This window comes from Rhipicephalus microplus, chromosome 2 (genome assembly GCF_043290135.1).
Source record: "Rhipicephalus microplus isolate Deutch F79 chromosome 2, USDA_Rmic, whole genome shotgun sequence".
Taxonomy (NCBI): Eukaryota; Metazoa; Arthropoda; class Arachnida; order Ixodida; family Ixodidae; genus Rhipicephalus; species Rhipicephalus microplus.
Genome location: NC_134701.1, coordinates 131,986,477 through 132,003,969, shown reverse-complemented (window position 1 = coordinate 132,003,969; position 17,493 = coordinate 131,986,477).

The window sequence follows — 17,493 nt, the reverse complement described above, 5'->3', positions numbered from 1 at the left end:
GAAAACATGGCACCTCCACCGAAAGTGGTTACTTGCACCTCGAATCTATAAAGGGCCGTCGTGCGCTTTCTAGCTTGTTAGCTCCGAAGTGATACTTTCATTTTCATTTTTTACCATTGTACTTTCAGAAAAAAAAAGCTTCAGAAGCCCCTGTCCTATGGAGAAACTGAAATTAAGCGAAGCTTGTAACGTGCCTACTGGTTTGCTTTTTTTCTTTCTTTATTGCATTACTCAACGCTCCCTTCAAGCTGTACCCTTCCACTGTGCCGATAATTGGAGCGTCATCCATGTACCTAGTACAGACACGACAATGCATCATCAGACACGACAAGCCAATGCATGATTGAGAGAGCGAAACGGCGCATACAATGGTGGTCCTCAGTCAAGGGCGTTCCTGTGAGGGATCCCTTGTGTACAGATGGAAGTGGTGACGGTCAGGGAGAGATAAAAGAAGGGAAGAAGTGTCATAAATTAGCACAACATTCAGCTTGAAATAGGTGCCTTTTATTTGTTCCTGGCAAAGAGCCGAACTGAGGTGCTACCATGCCGATTGGATCTCACTATAGCTTGTCAGTAAGCGTCGCGGTCTGATATTCAACTTCCTTCTGGAGATAGATTTATGCTGTTGAAAAATGCAAGGCTGGAAAAAATCACAGCATATCCAGGGAGTGAATGATGATGAGTGGGGCGAAACGTCCGTCCATCCGTTCGTGCTTTGTGAGTACGTCCATGCATCTGCCTGCCTGCCTGCCTGCCTGCCTGCCCGGCACCCGCCTGCTTATCCGTCCGTCCGTCTGTCTGTCTGTCTGTCTGTCTGTCTGTCTGTCTGTCTGTCTGTCTGTCTGTCTGTCTGTCTGTCTGTCTGTCTGTCTGTCTGTCTGTCTGTCTGTCTGTCTGTCTGTCTGTGACACACACTAGCGCTACCTGCTGAGTCAGTCATACAACTAAGCGGTTACAGACCAGTCACAGACATGCATGGACACACCGACGGCTTTGGGAGCTTCGTCCCTAAAATATTTCCGCGTGCATATGTTTTAGAAAACTACTACAAATGCTTTACAGCCACCTCGTGGAGAAGGAAGAGCTTAAATCAGCGCCACCGCAGTGTACAAATGTTGTGCGGTGAAGCTTAGCAGAAGCAAGAAAGAGGCGGTGTTACGGCACACAGTGTGCCTCCGAAGAACGTGATTCTCACCCCTTTTATTTATTTTTTAAAAATGAGTTTTGCGAACCACCGAACAATGGCTTCGCGGACCTCCAGTGCTTCGAGAACCCCAAGTTAAAAAACACTGTCCAAAACAATACATTGTAAATACACTTCTTCACACAACTCAATTGCTTAACGGCGCAGCCCATCGCGACTACAACGAGAAAGGCAGGGTGATTTAGGTTGATTTGTGTGTGCGTGCGTCAAATGGTGGTTCTAGTTAAGGGTGCCCTGATTTCTGCTTCTGTTGCAATTATGACTGAAAACAAAATTCTTTCTGCGAACATTTCATTTGCTTCTTTCACATCTATATTATCAATGTTTGTTACCGGCCACCTGATTCTGATCACTCTTTCATTAACAACCTCAGTTGCATTCCACTTGATATGCAGAACCAGTTTCCCAGCGCTAACCTCACGGTTTGCGGTGATTTTAAGTTTACAGACATCGACTGGGTCAATATCGCTGCACCTTCGCGTCATTCTAGAGGTTTTTGCTTTGAGGGGGGGGGGGGGGGGGTTGCTTTTTCCTTTAACCTTGCTCGATCTGTAGGAGCACCAACTCGTGGCACTAATACTCTTGATGTCGTCCTTGTGCCATATCCCGAGCTAATCCAATTATTATAACCGATCGTTGGCTTTAGCGACCATAATTTAGTAATATTTCCATTACTTCCCGACAGCGTTCAGTAAAACATTCATGACTACAAGAAAGCAATTTTTTTCATATTCACTGAAGAAAGGACCGTATTTCTTCAACACTATGAACAATAATATCCTAAAAGGTCTATTAATAAAAACTGGTCTTCGTATAAAGAAAAGAATATCTTGCTTATAGAGTCATATGTACCTTTAGTTTGCTTTTGTGGTGATGCTGGGAAATTATGGTTTACAAATTCATAGAAAGATTGTGCAACACAAAAAGCGATTATTCAGGAAAACAAAGCACCCTTCTTTTGTGTTAATATAGCAAAGTACTTAGAGTGTTTAGGTGAATATGCTGAATTGCTGAGGAGTGCTAAACGGCGCTTCCATAGCCCAGACATTCGTGACATCCTCCGAACTAATCCAAAAAAAGGTCTGGACTTTACCAACTCCCAACCACAGTGTCTCAAATAACATCTCTTTAGTAAGTGAAGATAGTTCTGTCGTTCCGAAGGAGTTTTGCTCTATTGTTATGAATGTCTACTTCCTTTAGGTCTCACTCAGGAAGTGGATGCAAATATTCCTGTACCACACGATCAAACTTTTCCTCAAATGCTTTCAGTTAGTAATACGGCAGAAGGAATCTATAAGCTAATTGATAGCTTACAGATATTCAGTGTCCCTGGACCTGACAACATACGTATCTGCAAGAATTTTTAAAGGCAGAAAAGTAGTGTCTAGTCGCTTCCTACCAATCAACTTCATGCCATCTATTTCCAGCGGCGAAATCCCATCTGAGTGGAAGGTTAGCGGGGTTGTACCCCTTTACAAGGCAGGAAGCCGCTCTGATGCATAAAATAACCATCCTATCTCACTAAAACGTTCTGCATGCAAACTTGTTGAACATATAATCAAATCTCACTTGGTCAATACAAAACACCTGGTCAATAATTCATTTTTATTACCCAATAAATACAGATTTAGGTCCGGCTATTCATGCGAATCTCAACTAGTTCTATTCATGACTGATTTGCAGTGAAATCTACACTTAACCTTTGCAACCGATGCCGTTTACCTCGATTTTTCTTAGGCGTTTGACCACGTTCTTCACCAGAATCTCAGGGCTAAACTTCCTTGCGTTTGAATAGACCCCTGATTTCGTCATGGATTGACTGCTTTTTAACTGATTGCTCCCATTACACCGTCACCGAAGGCCATCCATCGGTCGCTACTAATGTTATCTCCGGAGTCCAACAGGACATAGTTCTCGGCCCACTTCTGTTCCTAATCTTCATCAATGAATGTCCTGCTGAAATTTTATCAACCATCCATTTGTTTGCGGATAACTGGGTTCTCTACCGACGTATCTCTACTATTATTGACCAGGCATTACTACCGCAGGATGATTTAACCTGCGAAGTTTATGCACGTACGTTACCCATCAGCAACATCACCTTCCCTTACCATACACGATAAACAATTCCATGCGAACACAGATGGAATCTTAAAGGTATCTTGGCGTAGAAAACTCAGATAAATTAAGTTGGTTTAAACACATCACATCGCTTTCTGCAAGCGTTTCTAGATCACTAGGTTTCATCTGACGCTCACTTACGTTTGCTTCACCCAGAGTTAGACTAAATGCATACGAAACTTTCATACGCATCAAAATTGTATGCGCATCCCCTATCTGCAACATTCATCAAGAGTACCTAATCCAGGAGTAGCAGGTAATAGAAGTGTGAGATGCTAGTTTTATAACTTTAAAATATGATTGCAGACTGAGCGTCACTAAAAAACTCCGATTGGTCTAACACATCTGACATCCCATCGCAAAATACCAAGTCTTTGCTTTTTTCATAAGCTTTTTTATAACTTTCCACAACTATGCGGAAATACTAATCGTACCACCCATGAGATGATCATAACGTCTGTTTAATTATCACAGTGTTTAACGCATTCATGGTTCAACTAACGCGTTCAAGAAATCATTTCTACCAACCGCCATATCAGACTGAAATGTACTAACTGATGATATTGCTAGCTAAATAAGTTATGTTAAATTTAAAGATTTACTGTTACAGCACTACTGTCAGCAGGCCGAATAGCAGCCCTGTTTTTTTCACGCGTTTATCTGCCTTGTAACAATCATGTTTTCCTTCCTTTTATTTTTCTTGTTGTTTTTTAGTGTGTTTTTGCTCTGTTTTTTTGCTTCAAAATAGTATTTATGTGACGCTCTCTTGTAACCAAGAATTACCTATTGCTACCCCTTCCCCAAATATATGTATTGCCCCATTAGGGGCCATTGAGAATAAATAAATAAATGCTGATGATGATCATGACGATGATGAAAAGCGAAGCTATGAAGAGTCTATAAAATTTACTGGTAACGTGAGTGCATTCTGAAAGAATAATTACAAATTTGAAGCACTCGATACGCTGTCTACTGTACTCAGCGGTCGCCACACACAATGAGCTTCCTGTGACGTGTTTGTACCGGATATCGTAAACTATCTATACGGTCCTTCCACTTTCTTGGTGAACATAAAGCGGTCATATTGTACGTTTGCTCCCTGACGTCATCACTGCTAGCCATGCTGGTGTGTGAAGTTACCAGAATTCACACAGCAGCACGACATCCCACTAGTGTCCATGTCAGTCGGGATGGCATGCGAAAATTTACTGCATAAGTATTTTATAAAATAAAAACTTCATTAGCATTTACTGAGCTCAAATATCACTCAGAGCCGTCTTTGCATACAGAAGATTTCTACTGAGGACACAATCAGCCTCAAAAATGGGCGTCTATGCTGTTCCAACTCTCGACCGGTGATAACACCGTGACATGTGCCCTGAAACTTACATGCAGGTCTCATATATCATTGAACCCTATATCAGTAGTGGTTAAAGACAGATGAAGCAAGGATCAGGTGATGACCAGGGGACAAAACAAACCCGGAGGTCACGTGCCGGGCTTGTCTTGTTGATCTCTACGCCACTAGGCGTCGCCACAAACCGATTAGGTAAGGGGCGCCTCGGTAGGCCACCCTGAGCCGTTCGTGTTTAAAAGCTAAGAATCAAAGGGTCATAACGCCCTCCTGCTTGGTAAGAAAACACAACCTGAGGATATCGGACATTGCTGTTAACGTATCAGCCAAATCTTGCAGTTGTGCGTGGCAGGGAGAGGTGAACGCTGTGTACGAACTTTCCATTCTCTCAGACGGCTCCTTTTCGTAGAGAGGCCCTTCTTCACATGCGTCGTATTCGCCTGACACCCACTGTGTGACACCAGACAGCTGGTAGAATGCTGTTGGCTAATAGCCGATACAAATAAAAAGCAGCGCTTCGATAAGACACATTTTATTTCACCGTGGAGTGCCACCACTTGTCGGCGTTGCGCTCCGTAGCCTGCTGAATTTTTCCGGGAGGGACGGTAGCATGCAGGATTTCACAACTGGAGTCAGCGATCATGCGCCATCTCTCCCTGTGCAACTTCCAGCGCGCTGATCGGGACGTGTGCAAAGAGAAAGTGCTTGAAGGGTGCATTAACTCCGTGTAATAGCACCCGTTCTTGGCGGATTCGAGAAATTCTATAGTGACGCTCATATTCAAACCTTACAATTAAGTGCATATGCCTTATGCGCAATGCGTCAGTAGGTCTGTGAACAATTGGAAGATGTTATACAACAACCTCAATGAACTTAGAAAGGAAATCGTCAGAACCCTTTCGTAAAAGCTTCTAATTCAGTTTCGAGCCAGCGATCAGGTCCAGATTTTGATATTTTTAACGTACAGAGTGATTCATTATGCTCTTCGGGGTAAGTATACTGTGATGCTAATGGCAGCGCAATATTGTTCGACGTGTAGTGGAGCACACGCACCAACGCGTATGCGCCTTCGGAAGACAACGAAAAGCCCCGTGCTCTGATGTCGTGTCCCCCCCCCCCCTAAACCTGTATCTACACAGAGCTGGTCAGACAACATCCTTTGGCGCCTCAGCTTTGGGACATTGCCACAGGGATGTTTTCAATGCCGTTTGCGATTATATTCAGGCAACCAAGCGTATACCTTTGTGATCTTCAATCAAAAAAATTATTTATTACTCCCCCGGGCAGAGTGAAGTAAACGAAGCTGAGTGGTAATCATAACACCTCAAATCTCAAAATTGCTTTACTTGATTTTTTTTTCGTTTGCTCTTTTTATGTGGTTTTTATTTTTACATTAGTCTTATTATAATACCAATTCATTACACATAGTTAAAATCATCCCAAAAAAACTGCACTACACTTTCTTGGCCAATCCCCCTGAGTGAGTATGAGCCAACCTCCCAGGGAAACAAAACAAAACAAATCTGCTTGCGCGAGAGTTTGTGCCGCCTTTGCCAGACTAGCCGTACGCCCACTTTCCGTCGCGACCTCGTTGTGACTTCTCTGCTCGAATAAACGTCATCACATTTGGTGGAGGCTACTGAAATCCCCAAGCAGACCTGGAGCTCCGCTCTCGCAAGTTGCCTGAAAGACCACCACGAAACATGACTGACGCAGTCGCCAACCAGCCCGTCCCAGCCCAGCTAGCACCATCGGCTGCCCCGTCTACCTGCCCCGGCGCTACTCGCCAGCGGGACCCACCAATCTTCAGCGGAAATGGTGAGCAAGACGTCGAAGACTGGCTCTCCTTGTACGAACGCGTAAGCACCAGCAACAAGTGGGACGACGACTCTAAGCTCGCCTACGTTATCTTTTACTTGGCAGACGTAGCTAAGCTTTGGTTTACCAATCGCGAAACCGCCATCGCCAACTGGTCCTCCTTTAAGACCCTCGTAACTGAAGCGTTCGGTCAACCAGAGGTCCGCAAGCTCCGCGCTGCCAGCGTCTGCGCCACAGAGCCCAGCAGCCTAGCGAAACGTTTACGAGTTACATTGAGGATGTGCTCGACCTCTGCAGGCGTGTTAACTCATCTATGCCCGAAGAAGAGAAAATTTGGCAGATTCTCAAGGGCATTGAGGATGGCGCATTCCAGATGTTGCTAGCGAAAAGCCCGACCTCGGTGGCAATCCTCGTAAGCCTGTGCCAGAGCTTCGATGAATTACGCCGTCAGCGTTCCATCGCCCGACAGAGTGTCTCACCACCGGATTCGATCTCGGCTGTCACACTCGCAAATGCCAACGTTCGCCAAGAAGGTCTGTCCAACCAGATCGAAGAATTCATCAGGGAGGAAGTCGCCCGACAGCTCTCCCTGCTGCCGAATAGCGACGCACCCACCGCAAGTCTGCCTTCGACACTGCAGCAGGCCATACGCACTGAAATTTGCGATGTCCTACCTACAGTGCAGGTCCCTTACGCAAGCACTTCAGCAGCATCTAATCTCTCAGCTGTTAGCTACGCACCACCTGCACCATCTTCACCTCTCAGCTACGCAGCTGTGGTTGCGCGGCCCCCACCGCATCCAGTATCCTTATCGGCTCCACCTCCTCCGGCAGCGCCTCCGGTTTACAGGCCCTCACTTCGCTTTTGCCGTCCATCTAATGAGTGGCGCACCCATGACAACCACCCTATCTGCTTCGGGTGTGACATCGCTGGCCACATTGCACGCTACTGCCGCCGCCGTCCCACACCTGCGTACGCCTCCTTTGGAACTCCTACCTATGCGTCGCAGCAGGCCACCACCTCTGCATACGAACAGAGGCACTCTGACTCGGATCGTCGCCCATCAACTTCTCGTTTCCTATCTCCTCGTCGCCGATCGCCATCTCCTATGCGTCGTAGACCACCTCTTGAGGAGGGAAACTAAACAGTGCAGTTCCAGAGGCAAGAACTGCAACTTCTGCGCAATTACCAAGGTCTCCATTTTCGCCTCAAAATGTTGTTGATGTCAATGTTGAGGGAGTCGCCACACAAGCGTTATTTGATGCTGGGGCCGCCGTTTCTGTGATGAACGACAAATTTTGTCACAAAGTGAAGAAAGTGACCACATCTCTCTGTGGCATCGTGCTGTCCACGGCTAGCGCGCAACGCATTCATCCCTCGGCTGTGTGTACGGCGCGCGTCGTCATCCAAGACGTTTTGTACATCGTCCAATTTTTTGTACTACCATCTTGCTCTCATGACCTCATCCTGGGTTGGGATTTCTTATCAGGTCATGAAGCTATCATCGATTGTTGCCGTGCGGAAGTGTCCCTAGTGCCAAGTTGTGAATTTCCATCGCTCGACCATTCACCACTGCTCTGCAAACTCAACGCTGACGACGGCATCACCTTAACTCCGGAAGCTTCAGTCCCTATTAGCCTTTCATGTGTGGCGCAACCTGACGCCACGGTGGTGCCATCCCCTGTTTTTACTGAACGCAAGGGCATCGTGCTCCCATTTGCCGTTCTTACAATTGCGTCTGGTTTAACCGTAATGCTGGTTACCAACCACTGCAACTACCCCATTGGCTTACTCCGTGGTGAAACCTTAGGATATGTACAACCTGCCAATCTTATCGATGATATTATTCTTCCCGACGAATCTCCATGTCACATTGCCGCAATCGCTCAGGCGTCTGAGCCATCAAGCTCGCCAGCCTTCGACAATGCTATTGACGCAGACCTTCCCCCCTCGCATCGCAGCCAACTTGTTGCTCTCCTTAACAAGTTTCGCTCTTCTTTCGACTTTCAGAAACCTGCTTTGGGCCGCACCACGACTGTCACTCATACTATTGACACCGGCTCACATTCGCCTCTGCGACAGCGTCCTTACCGCGTTTCTGCCGAAGAGCGCCGCGTCATTACGGAGCAAGTAGATGACAAGCTTAAACGTGGAGTCATACAGCCTTCTCAAAACGCTTGGTCGTCACCCGTGGTTCTGGTAAAGAAAAAAGATGGCCCCGTTCGATTTTGCGTGAACTATCGTTGCTTAAACAAGATTACAAAGAAAGATGTCTACCCGCTACCACGAATAGACCATGCTCTTGACTGTTTACAAGGCGCCGAGTACTTCACATCCTTGGACCTGCGTTCTGGGTATTGGCAGGTGCCAATGGCTGAATGTGATCACCCTAAACAGAATTTGTAACGCCGGATAGCCTATATGAGTTCAAAGTCATGCCATTTGGGCTCTGAAACGCGCCTGCGACGTTTAAGCGCATGATAGGTACCATATTGCGGGCCCACAAGTGGAAGACTTGCTTGTGTTACCTAGATGACACCGTAGTATTTTCAGCTGATTTCCCGACACATCTTCGTCGTCTCCACGAGATTCTGACGTGTCTAGCTTCTGCAGCCCTACAACTGAACACCAAGAAGTGCCACTTCGCAGCCCAAAAACTAACCATCTTGGGACACGTCATCACAAGAGACGGTGTTCTTCCGGATCCCGATAAGCTTCGAGCTGTCGCTGACTTCCCAATGCCCACATCACTGAAAGCTCTAAGAAGTTTCGTTGGTCTTTGCTCTTACTTTCGTCGCTTCGTGCGCAAATTCGCGTCCATCATCGCACCTCTTACTAATCTGCTTTCCAACAGCAAAGGTATATCTGCGTAATCACCTGCATGTGACGACGCATTTCACCAGCTACGCCGCCTGCTGACCTCGCCACCTATTCTTCGCCACTACGACCCCACTGCTGCCACAGAAATTCACACTGATGCAAGTGGCGTTGGTCTTGGCGCAGTTTTGGCACAACGGAAAAGCACCCAAACCGAATACGTAGTCGCTTATGCAAGCCGCGCTCTTGGCTGAATTGAATTACTCCGTGACAGAGAAGGAGTGTTTGGCCATCATCTGGGCGCTTACGAAGTTTCGCCCGTACCTTTACGGCCGTCCTTTCGACGTGGTCACAGACCACCACGCTCTATGTTGGCTGTCCACCTTGAAAGACCAGTCCGGACGACTGGGGCGTTGGGCACTTCGATTGCAGGAATACGACATCAGTGTCGTATATCGTTCCGGTCGCAAGCATGTGGACGCCGATACACTTTCCCGATCGCCATTAACACCAGATGTGGCTTCTCTGTCACCCCCTTTTACCACCTTGTAAGCACTCGACACCACTGACATGCTTTCGGAGTAGCGTAAAGACCCACACCTTGCCTTGTTAGTCGACTTCCTTACCGATCCGTCTGCTGTCCCTTCCACGAGAGCGCTACGCCGGCAAGCAGCCCACTTTTCCTTACGAGACAACATTCTGTACCGCCGCAACTACATGCCTGGTGGTCGGAAGTGGCTCCTTGCTGTCCCAACTCATATGCGCTCTGACATCTGCATGAATTTCCATGCATATCCCCAAAGTGCTCACGCAGGTGTCTTGAAAACCTACGAAAGGCTGCGCCAACGATATTACTGGCGAGGAATGTATCGTTTTGTGCAGAAATACGTTCAGTCTTGCACCACTTGCCAACAGAACAAGACACCTCCGCGACACCTTACTGGCATGTTACAGCCGCTCCCGTGCCCAGCTCGCCCATTCGACCGCGTGGGTATAGACCTCTATGGCCCCCTCCCATATAGTAGCTCTGGAAACCGGTGGATTATTGTCGGAGTCGATCATCTGACACGCTACGCTGAGACTGCAGCTCTACCAGCACGAAGTTGCACTTTTCATTCTCCGCAGCTTCATTCTACGCCATCTTGCTCCGCGGGAACTACTCAGTGATAGGGGTCGAGTGTTCCTGTCGGAGGTCATCCAAGCTATCCTCGCTGAATGCAACATTATCCACCGGAAATCTACCGCATACCATCCACAGACAAATGGTCTTACTGAGCGGTTCAACCGCACACTTGGCGACATGCTGAGGATGTACACCTCCTCCGACCACACTAACTGGGACGCTGTATTACCCTTTGTTACCTTCGCTTACAACACCGCGACGCAAGCGACTACCGGTTTTTCCCGTTATTTCTATTATACGGCCGCCAACCTTCCCACCCACTCGGCACTATACTACCGTACCGCCCTGATTCATCTGAGTGCTCCCTGATTTCGGAAGTCGCCAGATACGCTGAAGACTGCCGTAAGTTGGCTCGGTCTCTGACAAGTGAGGCTTAAGGTCTACAAAAGACTCGACACGACGACGCTCACCGCATAGCTCCTACGTTTCATGCTGGCTCCCTTGTGTGGCTTCAGGTGCCCCGCACGTTCCTGGCCTGTCTTCTAAACTTCTGGCCCGGTACCATGGTCCGTATCGTGTCATTGACGCGACCTCCCCGGTGAATTACTTCATCGAGTCATTAACACAATCACCAGATCTGCGCCGTCGAGGACGCGAGACTGTACACGTCGAACGTCTCAAGTCCTACTACGACCCCCTCATTGTGCCTACTTCCTGAGTCGCCAGGATGGCTACCCTTCACCTCGGGGGTATTGTAGTGGAGCATACGCACCAACGCGTATGTGACTTCGGAAGACAACGAAAAGCCCCGTGCTCTGCATGCGCGAGAGTTTGTGCCGCCTTTGCCAGACTTGCCGTACGCCCAATTTCCGTCGCGACCTCGTTGAGACTTCTCTGCTCGAATAAACGTCATCACAGACGGCACTGCTGAGCTGAAAGGCTGGCCCGGCCCGCGTACTGCGTCCGAAGCGTTTCCCCGCTGGCCCGGGCTGGGCTCAGTCTTGCAACTGGAGGCCTTGGCTGGAAGCGTCAAGCCTGGGCTGGGCCCGTACTTGAGGCTACGGGCCCAGCTTCAAGCACCGTACTCGGGTCCTTACTTGCGCCCAGCCCGCATACGTGCGGCCTTCGAATGCACATATATACTCCACAAACTGGGCGTTGGGATAGCCGCCGTGGCAGCTCAGTTTCCACAACATCGAACGTGTTATTCGAAAACAGAGGGTTTGGTCCTGTGCATGGCAACTTATCTTTTCGCCCACTGTTCGTTCTTCACATTTACACCAAAAGTACTTTTAATGACAATTCTCGTTAGATGTCATTAGTATTCCCTAACAATTTAAAAAATTAAACGAGCCCTTTATGTGTGCTCCTTTCGTCCCCCCCCACACAAACACACACACACACACACACACACACACACACACACACACACACACACACACACACACACACACACACACACACACACACACACATATATATATATATATATATATATATATATATATATATATATATATACCGCATCACAGTACATAGTGCATGAAAGTGATAGTTCACGTGTCAGGGGCCCTTGATATACCATGCCTACTTAAGAAAAGCGCATTTTTGTAACGTGTTTTCCCTGATGAAGGCCGGTCCGCGGCTGAAACGTAGAAAAAATAAAAAGTTTTCGTTTTGCCCCTCCTCCACTTCTTGGTATTTTTTCACTGGATCTAAGGACACCTTCTTTTTCATATATATAAATATATATATATATATATATATATATATATATATATATATATATATATATTGTTAAGACGTTTATTGGCGGACACTTCGCGATGATTCATGACAGCGACAGTCAATGCGGAGACCGACTCTCTGCATGAGCTGCTCTTCTTCTTATGAAAAGGGTGACCCACTAGAAGGCGCTGGAGAGGACGACCCACTGTTCAAAGGCTTTACCACAACTACCCCGGGTACGAAAAGGGAGCCGCCTGGCGACCTAACCGCTGGTCATAATGAGTGGGTCATGGTAGGCCTTGAGGCGCTTCACGTTAACAATGTCACGTCCTCGACGGCGCATGTCCGAAGATGGTTCGATGGGTTCAATCAAGTAGTTGACTGGGGAAGTGCATTTGACGACACGGTAGGGGCCTTCGTATTTGGGCAATAGTTTTGAAGATAGGCCAGTTGCAGTAGTAGGGATTGAGAGCCAGACGAGCGCTGCAGGGAGGAATGTGGGCGCAGTAGTGCTGGCGTCAGCGCGAATGCTTTTTTGCCGCTCTTGATCATGCGCAGTAAAGGTCTTTGCAAGCTCTCGACACTCTTCAGCAAGCTTGGCTGTAGCAGAAATAGGTGCCCACTCAGACGGATCTGGCCTGTACAGAAGTATCGTGTCGATGGTGTGTGACGGGTGCCTTCCATATAATAAAAAGAAAGGTGAAAAGCCAGTAGTGCTCTGAGGGGCGGTATTATATGCGTAGGTGACGAAGGGTAGAATGGAATCCCAATTTGTGTGATCGGCGGCGACGTACTTGGAGAGCATGTCGCCGAGCGTATGGTTGAAGCGTTCGGTGAGGCCATTCGTCTGCGGGTGGTAAGCAGCAGTTTCGCGGTGAACAACGTTGCACTCTTTGAGAATGGCTTCAACAACTTCAGACAGGAAGACACGGCTTCGGTCACTGAGCAGTTCCTGGGGTGGACCGTGTCGCAGAATGAATCGTTGGAGCAGAAAGGAGGCCACATCGCTCGCTGTAGCCGCGGGAAGGGCGGCCGTTTCGGCGTATCGCGTGAGGTGGTCCACAGCGACAATGGCCCAACGGTTACCAGCCGACGTTAGTGGAAGTGGCCCATACAAATCGATGCCAACGCGCCCAAAGGACCTGGCAGGGCAAGGTAGAGGTTGCAGACCTACCGGCGACAGGTGCGTTAAAGCTTTTCGGAGCTGACATTCTATGCAGGAGCGAACGAATTTCTGCACGTAGCGGTACATGCCGCGCCAAAAGTACCGTTGGCGAATACGGTGGTAAGTCTTCGATACCCCGGAGTGCACACATTGCGGATCAGAATGAAAGAATTCGCATATGTCAGAGCGCAGACTGCGAGGTATGACTAATAGCCACTGGCGGCCGTCACCGTTGTAATTGCGCCTGTGTAGGAGGTCGTCGCGAATGGCGAAATGGTGGGCTTGACGACGCAACGCGCGAGTGGATGGAGTGGATGGATCAGTCAGCAAGTCTATCAGTGAGGCAATCCATTGAGCCTTGCGCTGTTCAGTAGCAATGGTGTGAATGCTAATCGAAGAAATGGCAAGGTGAGACGCTGAGTTGTTGGCATTGTCGTCAGGTGAGGGAGAGCGCGACAGGGCGTCGGCGTCAGCATGTTGCCTTCCATTGCGGTACAGCACGCGGATATCATAGTCTTGCAGGCGAAGTGCCCACCGGGCGACACGGCCTGAGGGATCTTTCAATGACGACAACCAGCATAGTGTGTGGTGGTCGGTGACGACATCAAATGGGCGACCATACAAATAAGGTCGGAACTTTGCAAGGGCCCAGACGATTGCCAAACATTCTTTCTCGGTGACTGTGTAATTAGTCTCGGCTTTAGTAAGCGTACGGCTCGCGTACGCCACGACATATTCCGGGAACCCTGGTTTGCGCTGCGCAAGGACAGCGCCGAGGCCGACACCACTGGCATCCGTGTGTACCTCTGTAGGGGCCGTAGGGTCGTAGTGGCGGAGTATGGGAGGCGACGTCAACAAACGACGAAGTGTTCTGAAAGCGTCGTCGCACTGTGATGACCACGAATGGAGAGGCCCGTTACTTCCGAGAAGCTTCGTCAGCGGCGATATCATAGTCGCGAAGTTTCGAATGAAGCGCCGAAAGTAGGAACACAGTCCTACGAAACTGCGCAGTTCCTTCACGGATGTCGGCTTGGGGAACTCGGTCACGGCCCGAAGCTTGGCTGGATCAGGGAGAACTCCGTCCTTGGACACGACGTAGCCGAGTATTGTCAGCTGCCGAGCTGCAAATCGGCAGTTCTTTAGGTTGAGCTGCAGACTGGCGTCGCTCAGACGCGTTAAAACATGCCGAAGGCGTTGAAGATGCGTCGATAAGTCAGGAGCGAAAACGACGACGTCATCGAGGTAGCACAGACATGTGTGCCATTTCAGGTCACGCAGAACAGTATCCATCATGCGCTCAAAGGTGGCGGGCGCATTGCACAGCCCAAACGGCATGACGTTGAATTCGTACAAGCCGTCGGGGGTGACAAAAGCGGTCTTCGGTCGAGCGTCCTCAGCCATAGGTACTTGCCAGTACCCTGAGCGCAAATCGAGGGATGAAAAGAATTCTGCTCCTTGCAGGCTGTCAATCGCGTCATCTACCCGTGGTAGTGGGTACACGTCCTTACGAGTGATCTTGTTGAGGCGTCGGTAGTCCACACAGAACCGCACGGAACCGTCCTTCTTCGTGACGAGAACGACAGGAGATGCCCAGGGGCTGCTAGAGGGGCGAATAACATCGCGGCGAAGCATGTCGTTGACTTGCTCGTTGATTACACGGCGTTCTGTAGGAGATACGCGATATGGACGTTGCCGCAGCGGTGGCTGTGCGCCTGTGTCGATGCGATGCGTAACGGTGGATGTGCGGCCGAGAGAAGGTTGAGAGACATCGAAAGAAGAGCGGAATTCTTCCAACAGGCCCAACAGCTGGGAACGCTGGCCCGGTGTAAGGTCGTCGGGTATGGAGGGACCGAATACATCATCGGATGATGAAGCAGATGTCCAAACAGCACTAAGCGTACAGGAACTTGAGCAGTGCATGTCATCGGGTTGATCCATAACTTGCGCGTCTTCGATGGGTTCCACGCTGCCGTGACATTCCCCCGCACCAACGTAACGCTGTACGGAGATGAGTTCACAGCAAAAATAGTGGTGCTGCCGTGAGTGAGTTGCACGGTAGCGAAAGGAACCAGCAAACATTTTCTTATGAAAACACGATGAGATGACGAGAGGAGTGCAGCGGTGTCAGAAAGGCTTGCGCAGTAGAGCGACACCGCCACGGACGAGTTTGCAGGCACTTGAGTGTCGTCTCTGACGAGTAATTTGCTTGAAGCTGATGGACTGTCGGCCGGCGTCAAAGAAGAAAATTGCGTTAATTCTATTTCTGCTGGTGCGCAATGAATGACGGCGTCGCGGCGGGAGAGAAAATCCCATCCTAGAATAACGTCGTGAGAGTATGAAGAAATTATGATGAATTCGACCGCATACATCACGTCCTGAATCATAAGGCGGGCTGTGCACATCGCTGTAGAGTGAATGCTTTGGGCGCTGGCTGTACGGAGGGAGAGCCCGCAAAGCGGCGTGGTCACTTTGCGCAGTAATCGGCTAAGTTTTGCGTCCATTACGGATACGGTGGCTCCCATATCTACAAGGGCAGATGCACGAACACCATCCACAAGCACGTCTATCACGTTCGACGGGCTTTCCTGAGGGCTTCCGCAGTTCGACAGCGTCGCAGCCCTTGCCTCGTGGTTTGCGACGAGTTTTCCTGGTCGCCCTCGAGTGGACGTGGCCGCATCGGCGACAGTGAGCGACGTCGTGAAGATGGTGAACGGCGGGTAGATAGAACGGAGTGGGACGACGGTGACATAGGCGGTGGTTGGTCATAAGAGCGGCCTGACTGGCTGGGAAAGTTGGAGGTGACCTGCGGTTGCTGCACACGATTGCAATAGCGTGCAACATGACCGACGCAACCACAAGCAAAGCAGATGGGGCGATTGTCAGCAGTACGCCATCGGTTTGCGGGTCCCATCCATGTCGCAGAACGCGATTGGCGAGCCGGCTGCTGATATGAGTGCATGTTAGGCGATACTCGGGGCACGTGGGTGACGCCGGCGTATGTAGGTGAGACAGTTTCTCCAAAGGCCTGGGGCCTCGTGACGGTTTCGGTGTAATTTAGGGGAATAGCGACAGAAATCGGTGGGGGGCGGCCTGGCGACAACTTGGGCGTAGCTGTGTGGCGCAGATGCAGGAGGTGGCTGGTGGTATTCAGGGACGACCTCCGCGATTTCCTGCTGAATGGCTCGGCGGAGCGGAGGTAGAAGTGTACTTGATGGCTGTTGAGCATGTTGTGGGGAAGCAAAACCAGTAAAGAGACCTGGCGGGCAACTTCCTCACGCACGAACGACTTGATTTCGGCGAGCAAAGTTGCGTGGTCAGGAAGTGCTGACAAGGCCGAGAGATCAGCATCACGTGGTGGCGGTCGACGGGTCATCAAGCGCTGCCGCCGCAGCTCGTCGTAACTTTGGCATAACGTAATGATTTCTGCCACAGTGCGGGGGTTCTTTGCCAGGAGCATGGAAAAGGCATCGTCGGCGATGCCTTTTAGAACATGGGTAATTCTGTCAGCCTCTGACATGTTCAGGTCGACTTTCTTGCACAAGTCAAGGATGTCTTTGATATAACTTATGAAGGACTCGCCGGTCTGCTGGGCTCGTTCTCGTAAACGCTGTTCAGCTTGCAGCTTACGAACGGCCGGACGGCCGAACACGTCGACGACAGCGGTTTTAAAAGCGGACCAAGTCGGGAAATCGGATGCGTGGTTGTTGTACCACATGCCGGCCACACCCGCGAGGTAGAAAAACAGGTTGCCGAGTTTACCTGCCTCGTCCCAATGGTTGGGGACGCTCACGCGTTCGTACATGGCCAGCCAGTCCTCGACGTCGGTGCCATCCGCGCCGGTGAAGACAGGAGGGTCGCGGATGCGGAGGACACCGGGACATGGCGTCGGCGCAGGAGGAAGCGTTTGCTGGGCGGCGTCTTGGTGCATGGTTGAAGGCTAGCTACGGGATCGAAGCTCCAAGGGCATCGAATTCGGACCGAAGGTGTTTGAAGGGCACAGCACTCTCAGCACTCTCCACCAAATTGTTAAGAGGTTTATTGGCGGACACTTCGCGATGATTCACGACAGCGACAGTCCATGCGGAGACCGACCCTCTGCACGAGCTGCTCTTCTTCTTATGAAAAGGGCGACCCACTAGAAGGCGCTGGAGAGGACGACCCAC